The 26,959-nt window shown below is 47.6% G+C and overlaps 1 protein-coding gene across 4 annotated transcripts in view; it reads right to left on the reverse strand.

The window, feature by feature from the left end:
* Window positions 1-26,959, reverse strand: part of Elovl5 (ELOVL fatty acid elongase 5) — a 318,923-nt gene that overhangs the window by 34,428 nt on the left and 257,536 nt on the right. The window contains exon 1 of one of the 4 annotated variants that reach the window (XM_075965163.1): window positions 26,243-26,590. The exons of 2 other annotated variants lie outside the window; for them this stretch is intronic. The gene's annotated coding sequence lies outside the window, so the exon portion shown is untranslated. Of the gene's footprint in view, window positions 1-26,195; window positions 26,591-26,959 lie in introns of those variants that run through there. One more of the 4 variants, XM_075965164.1, reaches the window with a different exon arrangement.

Raw genomic sequence — 26,959 nt, forward strand, 5'->3', positions numbered from 1 at the left:
TGATATACCAACAACCTAGGTGAACCTCCAGAGACTTAAACCGAGTCGAAGAAGTTGATCCACTTACATAACATTCTGTAAAGACCAAATTACAGAGCTGGAGAAGAGCCTAGGGGTTGCCAAGGGTTAGAGGCGGAGGGAAAAGAGGAAGCAACCAGAGCAAACTTGATGGTACCATCCCCAGCCAGACTGTACCAAGGTCAAATTCTGCAAGGCATTTTCCCCAAGTAACCAGGTGAAGGGTATCTAGGATGGCTGTGCTCTCTCTTTTATTTTAAATTAAAGTATAATTAGATCATTTACCTCTTCTCTTCACCCTCTCCCATGTGCCCCTGCGTTCTCCCATGTGTTCCCTCCGTGTGTGCTTGTGTATCTGTGTGTGGACGCGTGTGCTCTTTCAGCTGCATATGAATTTACAACTCTCTCAAAAAGCTCAATTTTTAAAAATCCATAACTGTTATAAGAGAAACTAACCAGGTCGGGCAGTGGTAGCACATGCCTTTAATTCCAGCACTTGGGAGGCAGAGGCAGGTGGATCTCTATGAGTTCAAGGTCAGCCTGGTCTACAAAGTGAGTTCGAGTTCCAGGGCAGCCAAGGCTGTTATGCAGAGGAAAAAAAGGAGGCAGGCAGGGAGGGAAGGAGGCAGGGAGAGAGGGAAGGAAGGAGGGAGGAAGGGAGGGAGGAAGGGAGGGAGGGAAAACTAACAAACAAGCAAGGCTAAGCATCTGTTAAAAACAAAACAAGACAAAACACACACATCCTCTACCTGATCTACATGGTGGTGACTTTAGGGTGTAACCAAAATTAAAAAGGCTGTGTGTTGGAAAAGGAAGAGGGGTCCTCGAAGCTTTGCCCAGAGCTTACACCATCATCCACACACTGGCATTTCCACCGCTCCACGGCAATCGGATCTAGCTTCATTCGACACTCTATCCAGACCATGGGGATGGGGAGCTAGCTTCCATCAGCCTTGGTTCTGCTTCACTTCGGGGAACCCTGAACTGCTCATGAGCTACTTCCCAAAGAGGAAGAAAGTCGGGGAACAAGTAAAGACTCCTGAGTCAGAGACACTGTGACCCCGACGACTGCAGTCATCACGTCAAATGCAGGAGCTCATCCCACAGGACTACTGCAGATGGGCGGCCTGGGAGAAACCCGGACCAGCTCCAGGGCTTTGGAGGACAGCGAGAAGTCTGTCCCTTCCTCCCTAAGCGGGACACCCTTCCCTCACCTCAGCCCCTCCCTCTACTGCAGATTGAACACAGGGTCTCTCACACAGTAAAAAGTGTCCTACTGCTGAGTTAGTCTCAGCATGCCCCCCACCTTTTTATTTTTTAAACAAAAACCCTCGCACCGCAGTTTTATATTGTCACAGCCTAGGTTTTTCTGATAATCAAATGTAAAAGTTCACTGCCTTATAAAAAAAAAAGAACTTTTTTCTATTGTCTGGTTAATTTCTTATCAATGCTACTGAAAATGACAAGAATAAAGTATTTTATCTTGCACGGTACCACACACCTCTAATCCCAGCACTCAGGGGAAGTGGAGGCAGGTGCTGAGTTCCAGGTAAGCCTGATCTACGTAATGAGTTCCAGGCCAAACACAGGCTACATAGAGACCCTGTCTCAAGGGGGGGGGGGGAAAGCAATTTTACATGAGGAGGGACTTCTGTCTCCATGTGACCTAACTGCCAGCCGCCACCTGGCTCTGCACGGAGGAGCTACTCAATTGGTGCAGCCTCCCATGCAGACTGAGGGGCCTCTGGAAGCTCCACCTACACCCAGTCTCTCTCAGGCAAGGCTTTCCTTTCTCCACAGGTGAGCATGGTGCGCCCATCCTGAGGAGGGTAAAGGCGGAAAGCTGACGTCACGCCACATGGCTGCATCTGAGGGGAACTTCTGAAGCTTGGTGAAGTCACACCAACAAGAGCCAGTGTTCTGCGATGGGTTCCGTCAGCCCGACTCCCCCCAAGCAGCAACGTTCACCTCAGCTATCAATGAAACCAAGGAACGTCAGTGATGGCATTAACCGAAGCCCATTAAGGCGTAACCAACGGGTCCCCACAGGAAAATTAAAGAGACTCGAGGGGAGGGGACCCCATCTGTGTTCAGAAGTTGTCAACAGCCTTTCCTAGAGAAATCAATTGGGTAAATTTTAATACAAGATACTGCAAATGCCCAAACACATGCCTTTCCTGGGCATCAGATTTCTTCAGGAGCACAGCACAAGGTGGTGATCAGAAGTCGGCTTCTCTCCTGGAAACTCAGAGAGCTAACGGTTGTCCTTATTATCTTTATCAAAAACATCCTCACTCAGCACAAATTCACAAAGTACAAGACAGACAGATGGACACACAGACATACACTGAAGGGTAAGACTGACTACCTGGCAGGTTACAGAAATAAAACGGTGCATAAATATCCTAGCTGATCTATCACATTTTCCCTTGTGCACAAAAAGCTGAAAAATCAAAACTGTTAAACTGCGTCTAAAATAGCTTGTCATTCCCTCCAGTGCTTTCTGCCATGCACACGAGCAATCTAATGAGGTTCAGCAGGCTGCAAAAGTCTACAGCCATCGCGGGCCACTATAATAAATACTCAAGACTAAAAGGCTCGTTAAACTTTTTCTTTCTCATACTTCTGGAGGCTACACTGTCCAGACCTTTTTGTACTTCTTTTTTGTTGCTGTTTTGGTTTGTAGAAACAGGGTCTCATTATGTAACCCTGGCTGCCCGGGAACTATGTAGACCAAGATGGCCTTGAATTCACAAAGATCTGCTGGCCTCTGCCTCCTGAGGACTGCAATTAAAGGTATGCGCCACCACACACAGTTCTTTTTTCCTATTTTTGAAGACTTATTTTTAATTATATGCTTATATAATTGTATTATATGCTTATGTGCGGGTAAATACACATGAGTACAATGCCCACTGAGGTCAGAGGCTTCAGATCCTCGGGAGCTGGAGTTACAGAGAATTGTGTAACACCTGGTGTGGGCTGTAAGAACTGAACCCGGGTCTCCTATAAAAGCAACAAGGGCTTTTAACAACTGAGCTGTCCCCCAAAAAATAGTTGTTTTTTTTTTTAAATATACACAATCTCCCCTTTATGTAAAGGTGTATTACAGATATTCATTTGTCTTCTGGCCTTATGTAAAGGTGTATTACAGATATTCATTTGTCTTCTGGCTTTTGAAAATGCGGACTGAGCAGGGTGGTGATGCATGCATTTGATCCCAGCACTCGGGAGGCAGAAGCAGGCTGATCTGTGAGTTTGAGGCCAGCCTGGTAACAGAGCAAATTCCAGTAGAGGCTCCAAAGCTACAGGGAAACCCTGTCTCGAAAAACAAAAACAAACAAAAAGACAATGTGGACTGTTGAAAAAAAATCTTCAAAGAGAGGGGTCCTGTAAAGCAAGAGTAAGTTTGGTCTGTGAGAGAGATGTTTTGGAACACTCAATCCTAAGGCGGGGGGAAAAAAAAGTTAAATGTTCTATGTATTTGAGAGGACACCACTGCCCTGGTTGATTTCCTAACTGTGTGCACAGCTCTCTGCAGAAGAGAGGCCCTGGTGATTGACAGCCGAGTCAGCAGAAATCTGTTTACACTCCTAGTTACCACACCAACTAAAGCAGTATAAAACAGCTTGATTCTTCCAAGCCTTGCGCAGGTGCTGATGAACAGTTAGGGAAATATTTTGATTTGATCACTGAGAAATTGTATACCCCCATCAGCGGACACACCCTGAAGTGGCCTCTACCTGCCACACACAGACTAAGGTTTGGGACACAACAGCTTCAATTTAGAATTACCCAACTCCTACCTGGGTCATCATGGCCTCATGGTGACAAGCGGCCTTCTGTCTGAGATCTGTGTCACTGGAGGAAACTGTCTGGCAAGTCGGGAGAAGTGGCTCTGAGTTTAACAAGATGAAGGGGCATGAACTCTGGCCTAATTTGCCTGACCATCAAACAAATCCTGCATTATTACAGACTGCAATGCTTCACTAGTGAGTTAAGAAAATTCCCGTATGAAGCCTGAATGCTCTCCCTTGGACGACTCCAGCTTCAGAAAGGGACCATTAGTAACAGAATCACACCAATGACCACCCCAGAAGTAGCCACCACTGTGTACTTAGGACTAAGAACCATACCACGCAAACTGTTCAATGTAATCTTCCCAATAGTCCCTAAAGGGTTATTTTCTTATTTACAGACGTGGAGACTCACACACCGAAACCACAGAGCCCATACCAGGTGGAAAACAGATCCAAGTCTGGCTGCTGAGCTTTTAACTGCCACTAAAATTAGAGCAGGTTTAATCTGGTCTGCCAGAAAAGCAGGAGAGAGCATCAAACTAGCACCCTGCAGACACCTGCGACCAACTACCGGCTCTAAGGCGTAGGGTAAAGTTTGGGAAGAGCGTTTTCTATACAGGGCAACCTGATCCCAAGACAATGATTCTGTAAGATGTCAGAGAACCGGCCTTTGGAGACAAGCTCGGTGGCACATACTCTCCCCCTTCACTTCAAGTTTCCATTCTTAAAGTGTCAGATTGACTTTGGCACCTTGGAGGCAGCAGGAGTTTGGTACCTGGGCAGCAGGCCTGCTTTGCAACGGTGGGTGTTGTGTGGTAATGCTGTGATTCTAGCGCGGCTTTGCCTACGGGTCGCGAGGAAGTTCTCATTTGTCTTGAAGGACTGTAGGACATAGGATGTCCACTGTGCTCAGCATGCAGGACTGAGAACCAGGATGAGTCAAAAGCCTCTCCTATGTTTCTTTAATATACTTCACACAGGGGCTGGAGAGCTGGCTCAGCGGTGGAGAGCACCGGCTGCTCTTGGAGAGGACCTGGGTCCCATTCCCAGTACCCACAAGCCTCCGGAGCTGTAGGTCCAGTGGAACCTACACCCTCTTCTGGCTTTTGTGAGCACTATATACACACGGTGCACACATATACATGCAGGCAGACCACCCATACACACAAAATAAAAATAAAGTGTGGTATGAAGAACATAGACTCAATTATAAAACTATCTACCGGAACTAATTATACTAATCTATGTAATTAAAATACACATCTAAAATGTGTATTAAGTGCTTAATGGCAATAAAAAGGCCTATGAGAAGGAGTCCGAGATAATTATCTTGCCCTAGGTTAAGACAAAAAGTAGAGGAACAGGTGACAGGTTTTGAAACAACTTTTTCAGAATACATTTCTGTATTTATTGGCGTTGTCTGTGCACACATCGATTGGTTACTGACTTCCACTATGCGGGTCCAGGGGATGGAACGGTGGGCTCCCGGCGTGAGGCAGGCACCTCCACCCACTGAGTCATCTCCAGCACACTAAGGTTGTTTTTCATGTGTCTTCATCTCCCAAGCCAGCTGCAAATAAGGAGACAGCTTAAAGAACTTTCAGTAGAATGTGCAACCAACAGACAGGCCGACGGAGACAGTGTCTCCTGAGTTGGTAAAACAGGTTATCTTGAGGCCAAAGATGACTGGAGACACCAATACCCTGGCCCCTGCAGACTAAAGTGAGGTAGACACGCACAACACTAAATGTCACCGGCTTCGGCAGCACTGGCCCCACGCTCAAGCCTACTTTCCAACTAACGAGGACGTCCTATCCCACTGTTAAATTTTCCCAAGGGGGTCAATGTGTAAGCGTGTCCTCCAAAATGCCACCTGCCAATCACATACTGCTCAGTAACTTCAAGTGTCCAAGTCTACACGTGTCTGTTCAGTTGGACATAGTGGCTTATACCTTTTATCTCAGGGCTTGGAGACAGAGGCAGGTGGATCTCAAAAAGTTCTTGTCAGTCACATAGTGAGTTCCAGGCCAATAAGAGATACACAGTTGAGACCCTGTCTTGGGGGGGGGGCAGGGAAGAGGTACCCATATCTATCTCAGAGGATGATGAAGCTGGGGTGCCATCTGGGTTGTTTTTCAAATACCGACTATTCAACAGTGCTGTTCTTGATAGAGAGACCTAGGCAAGCTTTCAACTGCCCAGCACAGCAGGGAACACGCATCACAAGGTGAGCAGTAAGAAGCGCACAGGCACCCAGCAAGAACAGGGTAAAGGCTGCTGTGTGGAGACAGGCAGCCAGGCCTGGGATATTGTGGGCATTCACCAGAGCTTCTCCTGCCACTTGAGATGCCAGCAGGTGAGAACAGGCAGAAGTAGTTCCCATGGAATGCAGGCTGCTGTGTTGTAAGTACAAGGCGGTGGGGCCTGCGACATTGCTGATTCTGCCTCAACCTTGTAACGGCCACGTGTTGAATCTGCTTCACCAGAAAGCCAGGTCGGCAATGATTAAAGCGGTGCATTAAAACATGAGGACATGCTTAAATATTTGTTCAGTGAATTCATTCCAGGCAGTGCACCCAAGAAGACCTTAAGTGGCACTTGGCCAAGTCAGTAGGAACTTTACAGGACAGAAGAGCCTTAAGACAGAGTGCTTGGTGGGTATCTAAAGCAGAGGGCACAGCATGGGAAAAGCCACCGAGGTATGAGAGGAAACAGCAGTGTTGGGGCATTGGTAATTCAACCACGTCGGGGCCCAGTGATGTTACCTCCCCAGAACTTTGTAGAACCCAAGTCTGCCCACAGTGTCACCATCACCAAACAAGGCTACTTTCTTTTCTTTGTTTTTTCTACTAGGCTGCCCTTGCTGCCCTGGAATTTTCTATGTACAACAGGCTGGTCTTTGCCTCCCGAGTGGTGGGATTAAAGGCTGGTGTGACGGGCACATCAACCACTGTCACATGAACTCTAAGGTGGCTCCAGACATCCTTTTATTGTTATTTTTACTATTATTGTTATTATTCCTCTTTGAGAATGGCTTGCTACGTGCCCAGACTGGCACTGAGTTCACAATCATTGTGCCCCATCATCCTGTGTGCTGGGATTATAAAATGTTACCATACCATACCCACTCTAGATGTCTGTTCTTGCGCTCTCCTACCCATCAACATATTGTTCCAGTGTGTTCTTTCTACATTATCCACCCACACTGATAGGACTGCTCCTGCCTAGAGCCTTTTGTTCTCCTGATCTGTGGACAGTGAGTGAGTTTGTAATCCTCTTTGGGCACAGAGGCTCCTCTGAGATCTGGCTAACGCCAGCTTCCCAGTCCAGTTTCTGTCTCAAAAGCTACCAGCAGCAGCACCGTCTCCTTTTCACTGGCTGTGCACCCTTTCCTTAGGCAGATCCCAAGAGCCCTGACAAGTCTTCCAGATACCCTCCTTTACTCCCATCTACACTTCTGGGCAAATATTGTGTACCACACAGTATACACCCCTGGGGACTCCTCCCAAAGGCCCTAGCTTAGGTTAGGTCCCACTGTCTAATCATACATTAGCCACCAACTACTGGGCACGAAGGCAAAGGCTGTGGCTATCATCTGACCTACCATGCGCACACAAAGGAAGCCCACTACATTCCTATGCAATGAACGATAAGCTGCAGAGTAACACCAGAAACCAGACTAGGAACACAACAGGGTTGATCAGTTGGCCAAAGGCACCGGCAGCTATGGCTGCTGACTCAATTTTCCTTGCCTTCATCAGAGTAGGCAGAAAATCAAAACTCAGGTCTGCTGGCCACTGAACTGCTTCCAACTGATTGAGAAGCCCTTTAAGCAGGGACACTGCGTTGTCACCCAACCTTCCCATGGTGCTGCCTTTAAACCTCGGGATGTTCATCTGTGTACTGCAGCAGACAGTTGGGGTGACCCCCACAGCAGAAGAGAACACCCCAGTTTAGTTGAGCTTATGGTTCCACAGGCATTCTAACTCGGGATCCCACTCTTCATCCTGAAACTGGATACCCCTCTCTCTTTAAACACTAATTCCTAGCCAGCCCGTCCCCTCCCGGCTCTCCCGGGGATTCAGTCTGCTTTGGGGAATGTCTCCACAAAACCCACACCTTCGGTCCCACCCATTCCAGCTTTGTTTTTCTAGTCAGGCTGGATCCTAGCTAGCCATTCCTGGAAGACTCTTGGCAACACACCCATGGGGCCTGACTCCCGGCAGAAACAACTAGCAGAACCATACTTCTGCCAAATTCAGGGTTCATGTGAATAGCACTCTGTCTTCAAATATCGCTCCACACGACAGAGGATAGGAGCCGCAGAAACACCGTTCATTGAATGAATGCATCAGTAAGCAAGTCTGCAGATACGCGAATGGAGGCAAGTGAGGTGGTCAGGGCGGTGCACAGATGGGGGAAGAGCCGTGGTACAGGCTCTCCTTCCAGAAGAGGGAATGTTTTGCAACAAGACAGCCGTGTCTGCAGAACACTGAGGGTACACCAAACCCCTCTACTAAAACTTCAGAGCCTATAATTGTTTATTATGTAAATCTCAGTAGAAATTCACATATTTAAAAACTCACTATTCCCCACTCAGTGATTAAGATGACCTTTTTATTTTTTAAACAGACATAGTCACTACACACTTACAAGGCGCAGTGTGACATCCTGTACATATAAGCAACATGTGATGGCCGTCATGGTAACTGCACGCATCATCCAGGATCCACGTCTCCACACTAGAACAGCCCAAATCTCAGCAGTGACTTTTATGTATGTTACTGTTGTCAACCGCGGCTATTCCGTGCTACCCACCGGCACCTGTGAACATTCTTCTCCCCACGTCCCCCTCCCCTTCCTAGCCTTTAACCCCACTAACAATCTCTCCTATGGGATTAACAGTTTTAGCTTCCTTGTCTGTATCTGAGAACATACGGCAACTGCCTTTCTGGGCTTGGCTTACTCCTCTTAGCATCATGCCCTCCAGTTCTATCCATGTTACAAAAAGGCTAAGCAGTATCGCACTGCCCATATGCATCCTCTTTGCTTTATCCATTACTTGGCTGATGGTCAATTTGATTATTTCTACTTCCTGGCTTTTATGGATGGTGTAGCGATAAACCCGCAAGTACAGGTTCTCTTCAGCATACTGATCTCCTTGCTCTGGGACCATCAGTGCGCAACAGTGAACCTGTTTCATGGTCTTTTCATCCCTCTACTTTTGTCTGGATTCTTTCCCTTTCAAGAAGAATTTATTCATATCCTATTTCCCACATCACTTCTCCAAAAGCGAGGTTGACCCTGCCCAACCTTAACAGTCACTCTCTAAACCGTTTGCCCACCAACGCTCATTCTTCAGAGTCTGTAATCTGACTCGCTTTTAATTTCCTGTCTCTGCAATTCCATGCTCCTCAATACGGCAGACTAGACAGTAAAACATACCTGCTACGGTACATCTGAGGTGGGCAGGCGAGTGGACAGAACAAGCCTCAGGTCAGCAGTGAGACAAGGAAACATCGTAAAGAGATGCTGTTAGAGAACCAGGCAAACTGAAGAAACACTTCATGAGGGGCTGTCCCAACTACGGAGAACTCAAGCCCTCAACAACGAAAGCCAGATTTCTCTCTTTAAAAAGGCAGAAATGTACACTTTTAGCACATGAGATACCCAGCTTGGCCCTTTCTGCAAGGACAACACATATTTGTGAAACATTCCTTATTTTCATTAATCCTCTCTTCAAAAAATGGGCGAGCAATCTGACTAGACATTTCTCAAAAGAAAATGGCAAAGAAACATAAGAAAAAGCACCTGGTATCAACAGGGACACTGAGAAACCACTGCCTGCCAACTAGAACGGCTATGATTAAAAAGACGAAAGAAACACGAGTGGGGAGAGCGGAAAGGGAACACTAACACTCTTGGTAGGAATGTAGAAAAGGCTGTCACTAATAGAAAACAGCAAGGAAGAAGTACCTCAAAAAGCTAAACTCAGAACTACCATATGAGCCAGCCAACCCATTCCTGGGCATATCTCCAATGTCTCTAAAGGCAATGAGATAATAAGGCCAAAGGGCTAGGAATTTGCCTGTCACGGAGCATTCAGACTCTGCCTAGGCTACATCCTAAGTGTGTGTGTGTGTGTGTGTGTGCGCGCGCGCGCGCGCACATGCTCATTCATGACCATGCACTTCATAGCATCTCCCCAGGAAGTCTGTCACACCACACAGAGGCAGGCAGATCTGTCTCAAAAATAAAACAAAAATCATTAAAAATAAAAGTAAAAAATTCCTTCAGTTCCTCAGTCACATCAGTCGCCTTTCAAGTCTCAGTGACAACACAGAGCAGGAGACTGTGCAAATGTAACAAACAGAAAAGCCAGCAACTAGAAACTGTAATTCACCGCGCTGGGGCCTGATTCAGCACAGAAACAGACAGACTTGCAAGAATGACTAGGATCTAGAGACTACACATTGTAGAAAACAAGGGCTAAAAAGCTACGCAAGTCTTTGTAGTAAAGCAAAGGTATTCTCCAATGTCAACAGTAAAAGCCCGAATCAAAGAGAAATTGTGTATTTTTAAGCAATTTCTAGCCAACTTCAAGATCCAAAGATTGTAAAACAAAGATATCCCATGGGAAGGGATAAATTAAAACATAAAAATAAAATGAATTTAAAAAAACAACCTACTACTGCTACAATGATATTATTCTCTCTTTGGCTTTTAGACAGGGTTTTTCTATGTATCCCTGGCTGACCTCACACTCACAGAGATCTACCTACCTCTGCATCCCGAGTGCTGGGACTAAAAAGTGCACCCCAACACATACCTATCACCACGACCTTAATCTTATTTGCTCCTTTCTTCTCAGATTTTCCCACACTTACCCAACAATGTAGGAGAGAGGGGGAAAAGGAAGAAAGAGGAGGACAAGGAAGGGAGAGGGAGGGAGAGGAGGGAAAAGAGAGAAAGGGGGAAGGAAAAACTGGGAGTGGAGAAGAAAGACTTGACACTCTTCCAAACTAAGACTTTGCAAGTGCTATTCCACCTCCCGGGCATGCTCTCCTGACTTGGGAATGTATCCCTTTGCAAGACTGCAGTGTCATGAGAGCAAAACTCTGCATCCAAGAGCACACACTCCCCACTGTGCTGGGCACAGCATATATCCCTTGTGTTGTGAACAAGAGCTCAGAACGTTTACCACCAGGGCACAGCCACAAAACCGACATCTGCGAGCTTCTCAACACAAGGTGTCTTCTCTTGGCTTTCTTAGTTTGCCAAATAGTACAGAGCGATGCCTATTAGCCAGGTACACTATCTAATTAAAGAAGAAAAACAATGATCTGAAGATAGAAGAAAAAGCTTGACTGTTCACAGAGAACAATACAGCAGACATACTGGCAGTGGAGAGCGGGGCCTCCCTGCATCCTAGCTCAGCCTGGCTGTGCTCAGCCTGTGCTTGCAGCATGGCTGGGGGGAGGGAGACTGTCTCATGGGGATACTGATTACTGTAAATGACAGCCCACTGTCTACAACATATAAATCTATTTAAGCAAGCGAAAAGGCAGAAGAAAGAGAGAGCAGAAAGTTTGGCTCATCACCTAAAAATAAACTGGCTCTCATTTCAATCCCGTTTCCCTTCCCGGAGAATAAAACAGACGTAACGATGATTGCAATTAAAGTGATTTTCACGTGTGGCATATGCAACTACTTTATTAATAACGTCTCCGGATAGGTGGAAAGGCAAGGCGGTGCCAGAGAAAATACACTCCCATGCCAAAACACGCTACAGTCGCTCTGGAGCGGCTTCCTCCCCCATTTCTTGGGCAACACTGTAGTTTTAATCGCTACATCAACTTAATTATGAAAAAGAAAGGGATTTAGAAACCAGGAATTTAAAAACAGAAGACGAAATGTGGTAACAAGTAGCATCCACCTCCCTCTGAGCACAAATCATCAAGCCGTGATTTCTTTCCTCCGGGACTCCACCGGTAAGGTTCGGTAATGTTGAGCCCAGAGGGCAGAGCCTGTGACCTTGAGCTACTAAGAGAAGGAACAACCAAAGCCTGGAGTGGCTTCTGGGAAAATTGAGCAAGCATAAGAAGCACTAAACAGAAGCAGCAAAGAGCCACAGAACTGCCGTTTTTTATTTTAACTTATTAATTAAGTTGCATTTACTTACTTTCTTACTTAAAAAAAAAAATGGGGTACTGTCATCAGAAGTGAGGCCGAGGCGCAGATGTGGCCTGGTATCTAAGCAACACAGGCTTTTGTCTCTGACCCCGGGTGGCCTTGGCTGGCCCACGCTGCAGCTGCATTTTCAGGCTCAAGATGGCTCCAAGGAGAAGGACCAGGGTCTTCCTAAGCCAGGATAAGCACAAAGGCAGGCAGACCAGTTTCCGGGGCCAGAACGCAGGCTTAGGCTTTTAGGGAACTGAGAAGGGCAAGCGCATGTCCAGGAATCGCGGGTGAGAACTTGGGAGGTGACCCAGGAGCCTTTGGATAAGGTGAGGATGTAAGCAGAGAGATAAGGAAAACACCTGAAACAGAACGTTGTCAGCTCCTTCCACTAGCAATGACGGGGGTTTTTACATCATTTGAGAGGGATGAGCAAGAAGCTTCACTGACCTGAGTCGGGCTGGGGGTGGGGGTGGGGTTGTCAGGCCAGGCATTAAACCTAGGCATTAGATTTCACAGGCTGCAGTCAAATTCATGCAGCCTGCAAAGTCACAGAATGACTAAAAGGCTCAGAACATCCGTTATTTAGCTTGTCTACAGACAGTATGTTCAGCACAATCGGTAAGCTGTAATCTTATTTGTTCAAGTGATTTCTGGTCACAATGAAGGGACAGGCAATTTCTCCCTGGTCAGAGACAGGGCTGGATCTAGATGGGAGCTTCTCAACCTGTGAACAGAGAGGCCCCTTTGGGGGCTGCGTATCAGATATTCTGCCTATCAGATATTTATATTATGATTCACAACAGCAGCAGAATTACAAAGTAGCACTGAAGGGTCCCAGCACTAGGAAGGCTGAGAACCACTGATGTAGATGGTGGTGCAGATGCATCTGGCTGGTGAGGTGGAAGAGCAAGTATTTCCCAGAGGTCTGCTGTCATGGCGTGGAGGAAGCCCTGCTCTGGAGGGACCGAGTTCTGTACCTGTTCAACTAACTCAGGATTACAGGATGCTGAATTGATTGAAGGTGCCTTGTCATGCAAAACAACACTTTGGAGACACTAAGGAGACTGAGGGGCGCTTCCTGGAGAAAGTGGCAGCCTAAGCTAAGAACTTAGGTAGGCTAGACAGCAGAAAGGGGGATCAGGCTGTTCCAAGCATTAGGCTAAAGACATAACCAACAGAGAAGACAGGAAGTGAGAGTCCAGGCTGACCCAAAATCTAAGAGGAGCAATTGTAATGAGTGAGAATCAGGTCAGGAATGAACGCAGACCTCTGACCCCAGCAGTTGGGAGGCACAGGCAAGGAGATCTCTGTGAGTTCAAGTCCAGCCTGGTCTAGAGTTCTAGGAAAGTCACCGGAGCTATATAGTGAGATCTAGTATGGAGGGAGGGGAAGAGGGAGAGGAAAGGAGGAATGAGGGGGGGAGAGGGAAAAAGGGAGGCAGACTTCCCCCACCCAGTGTCCTTGAGATAGATGAACCAGTGCACACATTCTCCTAGAGATGACAGACTGGGATCAAGTCTTGAAAAACGGGTGAGGGCCCAGTGTGGCAGAACCTAACAAAAACTGGAGCTCACAGACCTTCAAGGAATACACGGCTCTGGCCTTCAAGTTCATGGGCAATGAAGAAGCAGACAGACTGACACAGGGGTGAAGTTGTCTCAGGACAGAGTCAAGCTACTAGACACTCAGTGAAACCCAAGCCCGAGCCTCCTGCTTCTACTCCCTAGTGTGGACAATGGCTGGAGCTGCTATAGGTCACAGACAACACAGTTTTCTATTCAGTCAGGAGGGCACTGCTTGAGAAAGTCTTCAAATGTATCTGAAAGCAATGACCATCGAGATCTGATAAAGATTTCAGCACTACGGCTCTATACTATTCTCACTTTTACTTTAAGTCTGGCCCAAATTTTGAGCTTTGATTTTAATAGAGAATAAATAAAATGTTCAAATTTATAAAAAAGGGGGGGCTATAATGTAAATTATAACAAAAATAAATGAGACTAAGCACTAGGAAGAAGGGGGAGAGGTGGTTAGCACATATACAAGCATCCATCACAGCAAGCAATTGCTCCTTCTATAAATAACGTTTAGGGTGGAACTGTACATTCCAAAACAACGGTAACAGCCACACACATCTCAGGCTAACCACTTCTCTTTACTGTACTCGGGCCACGATGGGTGACAGACTTACACAAGAGGCCACACACTGCGTACTGGAGTCATGAGAAAGTCAGTAACAGTAAAAGGCTTCCGAATACACAAGGACCAAAAACTAATTCCATATCAAATGTGTAATGAGTCCAAGGTGCTTCTGCCTGGGCCCCTGCCCCCTTGCTCCAGGACCCTTGCCTGCAGCCTTGGTTCGGAACATACACGTGAAGGCTGCACGGCCCACACCACTGTGTGCCTTACAACCGCATCTGACGCCGCCTGAAAGCCCTCGGAGCAAGACTACGGCCCATGACAAACTGTAATTCTGCGGTACAGTCTTCCGCTTTTCGGGAAACGTAACAGTTTACTCGGGGAAAACAAAGACGTGTAATATTTCTCCAGGCTCACCCCTCAGCCTGGAAATCCTGGTGTGTCTTTGGAGTCTATGGCTTTTGTACGCTCGACTGTAAAAAATGCTGCTGAAGCCGCTGACGCAGATTTCACTAAAACCAAAAATTGCTGAATGAATTTTGGCTTGGGATTAGGACAGATTTCCAACAATTTCCAAAGGGGTCCTAAATTAACTTCTGCCGAGTTGTATGGCATATTCATGCAAAGCAGAATTCTCAGTACTGATGACGACGCAATGAAATCAATCAACTCCGAAGAACACTGCAGTTGCTCTACAGCTGGTGCTGTTAGGGCGCGTCCTGGTTTCCAAGGGCACCCACACTTCCTGGTAGAACCCAGTATCACTACAACAGCACAGAACTGAGGGCACAGACTCCCACGCTACTCTCCAAAGTAGAGTAGACCATCTATAAGGAAGCCCCCCCACACACAGTAGGCCGTCCACACAGGAACCCCCCCCCCCACAGTAGGCCCTCACCACTCTTAAGATTTGGTTGAAAAGCTACCACCTCCTAAGTCTAACTCTCCATACCAGAAACGAAATCTGCTTCTTCAAAATCCCACAGAAGCTGCAAGTGGTAGATTCCTCCTGCAGATCCTAGGCAGAGGCAGGGAGACGTAGTTCCAGGCCAGTCAGGGCTACACAGAGACCCAATTTCAAAACTATCAACTGAGGGTCAGAGAATAGCTCAATGAGTAAAGTGACAACCTGAGAAAAACCTCTGGAACGCCCCCCTCTCTCCCTGCCCCCTCTCATTCCCTCCTTCTCTCCCTCCCTCTCTCTAAATGTAAAGCCTAGGACCCTGCTATAGCAGCTGGGATCACGTCTGGCTGACGAGGATTAAAGCTCACCCCTCATCGGGGAAGTCTCTCTTTGTATAATGGATGGAGGTTAAATACAGAGCCACACTGATCAAAGTACAAAGAGTAGCTGACAATGCTGTGCTCAGCCCTGAACAGGACCTCTAAATCATCTCTCCCTCAGAGGCTCCAGAAATGGCACAGGTCAGAGGTTGGATGGCCATAAAGCAGGGCCTTCTGGACATAAGGACTTTGTGCTCGCGAAATCACACAGCTGTGGCGGCCTGAAGGTGATCCAGTCATCCAACATCCCAGCATGAGTGTGTGTGTGGTGGGGGGACCACGAAACCCCACCCCTAGCTGAGAGATCCTGTAGCTGATGGCTGGGAAGGGAAAGTCGGTTCTTTCTCAGAGATGAGGCCCTGGCAGGGGCCCAGGCTCCAGGGGATGACCCTACACGCATGTGTATAGTGTGAGCACTAAGTGGACTAGGGGGGGGCCTTAAGGGTGACCTGGGAAGAGGTGGAGGTACGATTAAAACATACTGTACATACGGGTGAAATTTTCTAAGATTAAAAATAAGATGAAAATACCAGTGTCCACAATGCCCTATTCTCCCAAATCAGCACATCAGACAGGAGACATGAAAAGGCTTTGGAGAAAGTTTCCCGTACTGCTCTATTTTAATTTCTGTGAAAACTCCAGGAAGCCTGGCGAACTATAACAGACCAGATTGTTTCTAAATTCTTCCCCGGCCCCTAAATTCTATAGATTGTTAAGACTTTATCTACTTCCACCAAAGCCACTGGCTACCTGAAGCTATCTCCTCAGGACTCACGCAACCCCCCTCAAATGCAGCTGTTCTACCCTCAAGTCTGGCATTATCATTCTCTTCTCAAAACCAGTGGAAATCTCGGTAGAAAAATGTTCAGACTCCTCAGCGTAGCCCTCGGGCCCACCGTGACGGTTTCCTGCTCCGTGGCTGGCTTTCCTGACTCTCATTCCTCACAGGCCTCTCCATCTCCAAACAGCTGCCTATTTCCATTGACTCCGGTGTCATCCTGGCTTTCCAATCTGATGAAAGCATCCCTGACGGTCCCCTGGCACTCTACAGCATCCTACCTGGGGCCTCACGGCTATCTGTGCATTCTGTCACTGTCTTCCATCAGACCTGGCCTAGAATCCACTACACAGACCAGGCTGGCCTCAAACTCAAGCGATCCACCAGCCTCTGCCTCCCAGTGCGGGGTGTAGAAATATACACCGTCACACCCTGCTCGGACCCACGATCCTCCGATGGCAGAGCCACGCTGTGACGAGTGGCTGTGCCCAATCAATGAATTCGTTAGGCTTATCACCACTTAACCACTTCGGTCCACCCTTACCCTGGGCACAGTGCCAACTGAAATAAGGTTAAAAAGATTGGCAAGCCCACTATTATTTTAACAATGGGTATCTTCAGTACTTAGATACCAGAGTTGACTTTATTCCTTCTTTGGGAACAGTGCCACCAGTCCGTTCTACGGCAGGCACATTCAGCCTTGAAGCAGACAATGGAGTATGCAAATCAACAGCACCTTTAAAATAGCTCCTGGTCCTAGGCAGGTGGGATGAATGTCTGGCGGTTTGGTGCGTTCGCTCTGAGAGCTGTTGCTAGTCCACCCTCTCGGCCTGGAGACGTGCCCCAGTTCCCCGATCAGGAAGGCTTCTCAACTGTGAAGCATCCTGCAGCCCAGTGTTCTCAGGGATCCCATCAGCTTCACATGGCCTTGGGCAGGGTCAAGCACACACCTGAAGGACACTTTGGAGAAGCGTTTATGCCAAGATTGTCCAGCTACCTGCAAGACACCCAGAAAGCCCACTGGTACTAAAAACCCAGAGGAAGTCTCGCCAGGCAGATTCTGAGCAACTGTGAGAAGAAAAAAAATACCGGGCATTCTCATTTTAAGAGAAGACTGAGACACACAGAAGTGAAATGTTGGGCCAAACAGCCAAGAAAAGGTCAGAATACACAATTAAGCCAGAAAGATCAAAGAGGTCATGCCCTATAAAAACAAGGCTTTTCTGTTATCATTTTCCTTTGCTTTGCAAATAGCGGGAATAGATACCGATAGAAACGAGAAAGTCACCCGCATAAAACGTGAAACAGAGACAGGAGCAAGTGAACAGAAAGCTGTAAGGAACCAGTTTGCGAGATAACATGCAGGCCATGGTCAAAGAACGGGCCTGAGGAGGCCTCCTGACAGACTGAAACGATGTGTCAGAAAGCCGCTTTGGCATCAGAACACAAGGGGGACGGACAGAAAGGAGGCAGAGAGGAACTGCAATCATCTCAGAACAAAATGTGCTGAGAAAGCCCAGGCAGCTGACAGAAACAGGACAGGCTTGAGCAGACCAACCCGGTGACTGATAGCGATAGGTGGGGTGAGGGTGGCTGACGGGAGGGTGGCTTCTAGCTTAATGGCTTAGGCAACTGGGTATAGGCTGATGCCCCTCCCCCACTGTACGGGTATAGGCTGATGCCCCCACACTGTATGGATATAGGCTGATGCCCCCCCCCCCACTGTATGGGTATAGGCTGATGGCCCCCCCCCGGCACTGTACAATAGCAGAATTTGTAGGGACAGACACACAGACTTAGATAAGCCAAGTTAGGGGACAGAGAAGTCAAGTCAAGTGCAGGAGAAAGAGCTGGACACGGAATACATAGCTGAAAGGGACCATCAGTAAGCAGAGCATTGAAACCCCACCAACGGATCAGCCGTGAGCTATGGGCATGGCTACAAATTTCTATTATCTCAAGCTTAGATTCTGGAGCCCCTGTAAACTGCATCAGCCCCATTTCTCAAAACCATGTAAAGTTCCATTTCTGTTCCACGGCTCAATGAAAAGCAAGTAGGTAGGCTAGGGCACGCCCACACTGGAAATATCAACACCTGGGGAGGAGAAGCAGAATAAAAGACCTTGTCACCAACTGGAGTTACACAACGAGTTCCAGACCAGCTTGGGCTCTGTCTCAAAAACAAACACAACTCCCCCTACCCTAGACAGAGGGTTTAGCTCAGCGCCAGAGTGCTTACACACATGATCTAGGTCCTGGATTCAATTCTCGTTCCAGTAAAAGGGAAGAGAAGGGGGGAGAGGGCGGGCGGGCAAGGGAAGGCGTCGGTGTTCTCCAGTCACAGCCAATCTCTCCTCTGGGGTCACTAAGCTCATTCCAAACTCCACTATTTCTTGTTTTGAAAATGAACCCACCAGAGTACTGGTTACATTTCTAGAGACATGGAGGTCCTGGTACATCCGAAGAGCCTCCTTGGAGGTGATCCCACCCATTCAGAGCAACTACCTTTCTGTATGAAGAGCACTTGTACAACAGCCAAGACAGTCCACGGACAGCAAGATAATGCCACTCGCCTCCTCTCGAGAGCTGCCTTCCAGGCTGGGCTCGGACTGGGCTCCACCTCAGCAGAGCCAATGACACTGGAAACCGCTACATGAACAGGCTGCAGCAGCAAAGAGCTGGGAGACCAATTTCCAAGAGGCTTTTAAGCAATATTTCCTTCTCCGGGTAGCTACTTCAAATTCCTATCTGATTGCCGTCTCATGGTTGATGTGATTACTTGAATATTCAAAATAAATTCTAATGTTCTCCAGGCTAATTCGTACAGAGCGCTCAAAGGCTGCATTAGCGCCCAAGTTAAAATTAAGAGAGGAGGGCTGTAACAGAGCTCTCCAGCCCCCCACTCCCGAGAATGACTAAAGAGGTTCGGTTCAGGCCTGTGCATCTCAAGGCATGAGATATGAAAACACATCTCTTTGTTAAAATTCAACTAAACCTCTATCTCATAACTATTATTTGATGTGGAGGTAATGCAGTATGGCCACAAACGAAAACTGCAGGGTATTTTTCAAAGCCTGCTGTGATGTGATATTTAAAAAAAAAATAGTATTCATGTCTTTGTCTCTTCTGCAGATGCGGCCAAGGTCACGATGGTTTTATTATCCAATTCCTTGCTAATATATAAGCCATCATATGACCTGTGATTTTATTTTAGCAACGATGGCACTTCCAAGTCATCACAGTTCTGTCAGACAACCTCAGTGACTCAACGCTCACCTAGAAAAAGGACTCAGTGCTGAGAAGCCGGAGGGATCCCAAGAGACCTGAAGGAGAAAGGTGCTTACCGCTGCAACAAGGGCTCAGCACAGCGGTCCTCACGGTGCCGGTAGCAGAATGACCTAGTGTTCTCAAAACGCTCATGACTTCCACAGCTGCTCACAGAGCACCAAGAGGATGCTCCCTGGGGACTCTGGGTGCCTTTCCTACCCAGCGTGGCACACACCTCTCAGGTCTTACACCTTGTAAAGGAAACCTGATGGGGCCAAGGCCACATCAGGACATCGAGGCTGGGTTCCCTAGGCCAGACGGCAGACTAGGCGTCTCCACACAGGTTCCTTACACCAGGAGAGTCCTGGGTCTGCGCTCCTTGTTCTCTTTTGCTCTTTTCCCCTTAGTAACAAGGCCAGGGCCTCGGGCACACTTAAGCAAGCGCTTGGCCACTTCTCCAGCGCTGCCCTCTGATTTCACAAGGAGGAGCCCTCAGACTGGAAAATCTAAAAAAGAAGGAAGGGGACACATGAAAAGGCCACCACCCTCTTTAAGCCCTGACCGCAAGTGTTGGTATTCCCTGTCTTCTAACGCTCTGCTTAGCAACTGTCAACAAAAGCTCTATGCTGTCACCAACCTCCCGGAATGTGGTGAGTATGACCTCCACCTGCCTTCTGAAGCAGAGCTGCCCGTCCAAGTGACTGGGTCTCGGAGGCCAGAGCCCTCCAAAGGCCTTGGGGACTCTGCAGCACCCTTCTGGACTTGAGACCTCGCTCGATGAGCTCTGGAGCTATAAAGCTGTAAAGAGCGAAGGAACATTCCTGAACCTGACTTCTCGTCTGTCGGACTCAGGTTCTTACCTTATAAGGTTCAATGAGCTGGAAAGGAGTTCAGTGGCTCATGGTAAAATAAATAGATAAATAAAAACAGTACCATTTAGCACACACCAATCAGGGTATTCCCTTGCCAAGCTATGGCATAACTGATTCTGCCACAGGACATCTGCCACACTGGCTCTTCTAACCTGGTGCTATTATAAACAGTGTGTTGGGTAGTATGCTGTACAGAGGGAATTCTTACTGCCCTTACCAGTCAATACCCTACTTAACTTTCACACATAATACTGATGGTTCCAATGCCATTCAAAGTGGGTGCAGCTATTATCCAAGCTGGGATCTTGGGAAGGTGGCGTAACTTAACTGCCACAACCCACACTTCGGTAAGTGTGGAACCCTACATAGGTGTGTGGCTGCTCACTCAGAAGCCGCTGACTCTAAAATAATCCCGACAGCCTTCCTTACTTAGATGCAGACGATATGCACCTCAGATCATAACGCCAATATTCCTAACATCAAAGTCAGAGGCAAATGCTCTTTTTCGAGTGGGCTAATCACCTAACCAGGAGCCGACTGAGGTGTCAGCAACCTCTGTTAATATTAATTTGCTTCTTCTCCAAAGGAGCAGGTGTGCCTTGAACACTAGCCCTGGGGACACACCGTACTGCTGAAATCCCAGAGAAACAAATGAGCAATTACTGAATTTGGTACCCTGAGAATATCCTTTAAGGAAAGAGAATTCATCACGATCACTTTGTCACGGCCGTTACTGTGCCAAGACAAGGGGGGGAAGAGCACTCTTGGCTCCAGACACTCGAAGCACATCCCTGGTGTTCCCCAGCATGGGTCCAATGAAGGCTGCTCCAAATGGTTTCCTAAAGTTAGTACCAAAAAGTAAGTGTTAGCCAGGGGAAAAGAAAGGGCGACGGTGGCAATCAACCATAAAAAAAACACACCTAGCATGTGTGGGGACATCTAGTCTCATATAGTAACTAAGAATATACGTAAAAATCACGAATATTTTTCCAAAAAAAAATGGTTATTCTAGTTAGAAAAGGCAAGACAGAACCAGCATTGAAAATCTTACAACAAAAATAACAAGCTATGTCCTGAACCTCAAACAATGTGAGACAGTAAGTCCAAAGCATTAATGTCTAACTCCCAACAAGGAGCACTAGGGTTTCCTTTATTTCCTGAATACAATCACAACTCAATACCAAACACAATAGGTGGAGAAGGAAGGGGCAGGAAGGACGTGAATTGTGTCTTTTGTGTTAATGGTGCATGCGTGGGCTTGTGGAAGCCAGAGATACCATTATTCCTCACGTGCCCTCCTTTGGGTGTGGGGGGCACAACAGGGTCTCTCATTGGTCTGTAACTTTCCAAGGTGTCAAGGCTGGATGGTCAGGAGCTCCAGGGACCTGCCAACCAATGTCTTCCCGGTGCTATGAGTAAAAATGGGTGCCATCACTCCCTTCTCCACTCGCACCCCGAGTCATGGGTTCTGAGTATTTAACTCAGTTCCTCAGGCTTGCAAGGGGGAGCCATCTCCCTAGCCAGGAACTTAAATCTCTAAAAACTCACCAAATAGGACTGTTTTAAAGCCAGGGCCCACACAATGCTTAAAATAGACGGCTATAAGTCAACTAAAAATGTCCCCGTGGGGAAAACATGCCAATGGGAACCACAAGCTTGGTGACAGTAACATTTATGGTTGCAATCAGGGACTGGGAGAGAGGGTCCTATCACAGAAACTCAACATTTGGTCAGATGTGTTTCCTTAACAGTTTGCTTCACTAGGCTGAACTCTCTTCGAGAGTAAGGATTCAAGCTCCAGAAGTCAAAACCAGCCAACAGCAATCTGCTTCCATTACTACAATTTGACCACCAGTTGCAATGCCTTCCTAAGACCTAAAATAGCTCAATTTTCATTCTCCGCGGTCAAAGAAAGGGTTTATTCTTGGCAAAAAATGAAACTAAGAAGTGTTCACTTTTTCCTTTCATTTTTAAAGGAAGAGAGAGAAATCAATGCTCAGAGCTAATCTCTCATGTTTGGTGGTATGGGAAGATGAGGGACCATGCAGTCAGTTCAACACACCAATGCCCTAACATGCGTGCCTTACTCAACCCTGCATGCTGAGTCTGTGTCTTTATAGTCTGTCACATGTGCTATAATGTGGGGTAAGGCAGACTGTTACCTCTCCACATTCATCCCGACCCTCCATCCCTGCCCACGCCTGCCCACCCGTCCTAACATGTTGATAAGACTCCTATTTCTTAAGCACAGCACTCAATGTACTCCTTCTAGTTAAAAAACAAAACAACAAAACCAAAAAACCTTGTAGCATTCTGTTACTGACTATCACAGGAGAAAAAGCAGGATCCAGCAGAAGAAACATCTAGGCTGCGTAAGTTGTGACCTTGAACAAGAACTGAGCATCTTTCTTTAAAAAAAAAAAAAAAAAGTTTATGTGCACTGGTGTTTTGTTTGCATGAGGGTGTCCAGTACCCTGAAACTGGAGTTACAGACAATTGTAAGCTGCAAGTGGGTACTGGGAATTGAACCCAGGTCCTCTGAAAGAACAGTCAGTGCTCTTAATCACTGAGCCATCTCACTAGTCCCAAGCATCTTATTACTAAGTGAGAATGCTCTGGTATCAAGTAATAAGGCCTGAGGACTGCTCTCAAGAAGTGATCTAACAGTCTGACACAACTCAATAACTAATTTATTTATTATTAAAGCAAGACTAACGTTATACTGCTGCGTCTCTAGCAGCTTCGATCACTTGCACTTCCTTCTTGCCCAATGACCTCACACTTGTTCACGCTCCAAACTTCCTCGAACTTATTTTCGACACACTGGTGTGAATGCGAGCATTCCCGAAAGGTAGCCAGTTAGGTGAGGCAAGAGTTGGGACGGACACCAGGTTATCAGATTCTTCTCCGTTATTGCTTAAACTGGCTAAGGCTTAAGTAAGCACCTCAAGGGGGAATCATGACAGTTGCTGGTAGTCATCTTGCAAAATGAGCCCAGGGACAAAACCTGTCTCAGAGGACTAGTGAAGTGGGACAAAGGTCTTGCTTTCAAGGCCTTCACAGGCGTGTGAGGTTGCGCTTATCTGAACTGGGTTTTGCTTCCTGCACCAAAAGCATCCTGACCAATTCAGCATCGCTAGAAACTGCAGTAACTGACAGACAGTTGTGCCGTGAAGCACACAGACGCATGCCCCAGAAATCTACCTCTGACTCCCTCTTGGTGCAGTGTATAAAATAAGTGTGTACAAAAAGGCTCAAAATGTAAGCCAAGTCAAGGAGCGCTTTGGAAACAGGAACTGCCTGACTCATCTTTGGATCCAAACACATCATCCATGCACACATTTAATACAAACCAGCTAATGAAAGTCAGCAAGGTAATAATAAAACATGGACTGGGGAGATAGCTCGGTTGGTAGAATGCTTGCCTAGCATGCTGAAGCCCTGGGTTCCATGCTGTGCACAGAACCAAACAGATGTGTTAGCCTATGCCTACTACCCCAGTACTCAAGAAACAGGCAGGAAGACCAGAAGTTGAAGACTACCCTCAGAAACCTATAAGCTGAGGCCAGCCTGGACTACATGAGACCCTGTCTTAGAACAAATGAACTAAGTATAGGAAAAATAAAGGAACATATTTTAGGTGGGTTTGAGAAACAGCACATTGTTAATCCTGGATGGTTTAAGAGTTTTTAAAGTTAACAAACAGCACAATTACATAATGGCCTATAGCTGACTAGACAAACAACCCAAAAGCACAAGGACATAGCAAGGAGGGCGAATGCCGCTTGAGATAGACAGAGCTGTATGAATTTAGAAAAGTCAGCATCGCTAGGCTTTAACTTCAGATTTTTAGACAAACGAACAAAAAGATGGGTGATAAGACTCCCCCAGGGGACCCAGGTATGTGGAAAGAAATACTTGGCAAATCCATTCTCTTACCATTAGTCCATAAAACAGGGTTGATGGAGTAGCTCAGAGGCAAGGTTCGTTGAGCATGTGTGAAATTCTGGGTTCAATTCCCAGCATCAAGAAAGGCAGGGAAAGAGGCAAGGGGGAAGGGCAGATGAGTGAACTGTCCCTGCAAGGGGATGCATGCAGTGGGAAAGACAGACAACCACAGGGAAGTGGTCTATGGTTATCATGTGTTGGCAGCCCAAAGCAGAATCACACATGTATGGGGAAGGCTAGTGAATGGCAGAGAGAAAGGCAAGACATGTGCTCTACAGTTCCTGGAAGACAAGGGAAGCAATTTTGCCTTGATTTGTGTATAAACTTCACGTTGGAAATAAAACACAAGGGTGCATTCTCAACCTCTAAAAGCAGCACAAGCAGTAATTATGGCTAAAGCAGAGGAGGAAGTACTGGGGGGAAAGGCTTCTGCAAACAACAGACATCCAAGGGCTAAGGTCCACGCCAAGAGAAACACTGTTAATCCCAGGAAAGTAAAAGGAAACATTTATCAAACCACTAGCAGACCCCAAGTTTGGTTCTTTCATTTATAGTCTCTAGAAACCACCTAATAAATTAGCAACATGGAGCCCGGTTTACTGACAAGAAAACTAAGTCAAGCAAGTACAGTGTTTGAACTTACTAGATACCTATTTCGAAAAAAAAAAAAAATCTGACAACCATGCTTCCTTCGTTTTTCTTTCAAGTTTATCCTACATCCTGTGAAAGTGTCTAACATTCCACCTTTTGTCTTCAGTTTGAAAGTTAAAGCTGAAGAGAAAATGCAAAATGAGACGGTGTGTAGAAAAAGTTCCCGGCAGGGATGTTATCATCGGGAGAAAAACCTCCAAAGGGAAAAAAAGCATTTCTTTCAAGGTCGCAGGCAAGCACCTGGGCTGACTAGATAACGATCCACCAGTGCCCAACTGTAGAAGGAAATCTCAGGTCTGCGTTCGCCTGATGCAAAGCCAGCTGCAGCTAAAGATTCTGACCCAAATGCTGTGGCCTGAGTCTTGCATGCAACAAAAGTACAAACCAACAGGTTGGAACTGCCAAGCGGTTAGAGGAACCAATTACAAAACCAACAGGCAGCACTGGCCCTCCCGTACAACAGCATGAAGCACTTCCTGCCACCGGCCCTGACATTAAAAAACAGAAAGAAAGAGTTGGAGCTGGGGAGAGGCTGCCTATTCCCCACAATTTCTTATCAGACACCTCTCGGGTGTCCAGCTAATGAGTCACGCATTGCGTTCTTTCATTCGTCCCCTCCCCTTATGAAAATTCGGCCAATGCATCCTTCAAATTTGCAATCAAGGAGCCTAGAGATGAGCATAACTCATAATCTTGAGCAGGGACGCTACCAAGTTCAAAGGCGCTGAAGGGCTTCAAGATCATTAAAAAGGAACAACTCTCCATCTGGGCGTTACTATCTTCACCCCAAAGATAGGGGAAGGGGAAGCCTTGCTGGCAAGGAACAATTAAGGACACTTTCCCTAAAACTCCGAGAAGTGCTCTCTATGGATCTGCAGACTCCAGGCCTGCAGCTGCAGCGCCTGGATCCCCACCCTCGTAGGGCAAGCAGGACTACTAATACCAGGCAGAGTGGTCTCGGGCTCCCTGGCAGCAGCAAAGTGGGTGGGGGGGAGCAGGGAAAGGCCAGCGCGCGGCCCCGACGCCCGGTGCCGCCCGGACCCGCGCGGGCTCCTGTGCTGCTGCCTGGAGAAAGCTCTGCGGAAGATCCTAGCGCGCCGCCATCCCTCCCTGTGATCTCCGCGCCTGTCAGCGCGCCAAAGTGGCTGCCACCCACGAACAGGTGCGAGTGCATCCCGGCAGAGCCCCACTCGGCCCCGGTGCCTACCGTCCCCACCACCACCACCCCACCCCGCCTGCCTGCCCAGCTCGGACCTCACGGCGCCAGCAACCCGGCCGCGCCCCGGTGCCACGGCACCCACCAAGTTCCTGGAGGTGGCTCACTTCTCGGTCTGAGCGGCGGCTGGCAGCACCAGGCGATAGCAGGACCGCGCGAGCAGGAGGATGTGCAAGCGGACGCGGGAAGAGCAGCGAGCTGCAGCCGCGAGCAAGAGGAAGGCGCCCGGCAGCTTCAACCCCGGCGTGGGCTGACCATGACGTCACAATGGCGCGGCCAGCCAATCCGGGCCAGGAGGCTGGATCAAGCGCTATGATGTCATGCGTCCTTGGAGCCAATCCTGAAGCGGTAGAACTTTCGTGATTGTAAATTCCAGACTCCGATGCGGTGAGCAGCGGAGGCCACGGTTGGTCCCCCGTGGTTCACGTGTCTCAGGGCAGTTTTCTGGCTTCTTCCTAATAAGCCTGCGTGGGACGCAGAGTCTGCGCAATAGTCATAGTGAAGTTCTAGATGCCCAGGGCTCTTTCCAGCATCCGAGGGCAAGGCTGGCGCGGTGTTTTTTGGCAGGTGCCCACCTACCTAACGGACTATCTAACGGGCCACGATTCTGAAAGGGACCCAGTTCACGATTTGGGGTTGCGGTTAAACAAGATGAAAAAGAAGAAAAAAAAATCACTCGGAGCTTTGTAACGGTAATTCTTGAATAGACTGATCACACATTATTGGGAAATCATGTTAGTCTTGTAATGGAAAAGTTGGTAATGTCTTTCAGCTGGGCAATTTAAACACGTAAAATGTTTTT

The sequence above is a fragment of the Microtus pennsylvanicus genome, chromosome 3, assembly GCF_037038515.1.
Source record: "Microtus pennsylvanicus isolate mMicPen1 chromosome 3, mMicPen1.hap1, whole genome shotgun sequence".
NCBI lineage: Eukaryota > Metazoa > Chordata > Mammalia > Rodentia > Cricetidae > Microtus > Microtus pennsylvanicus.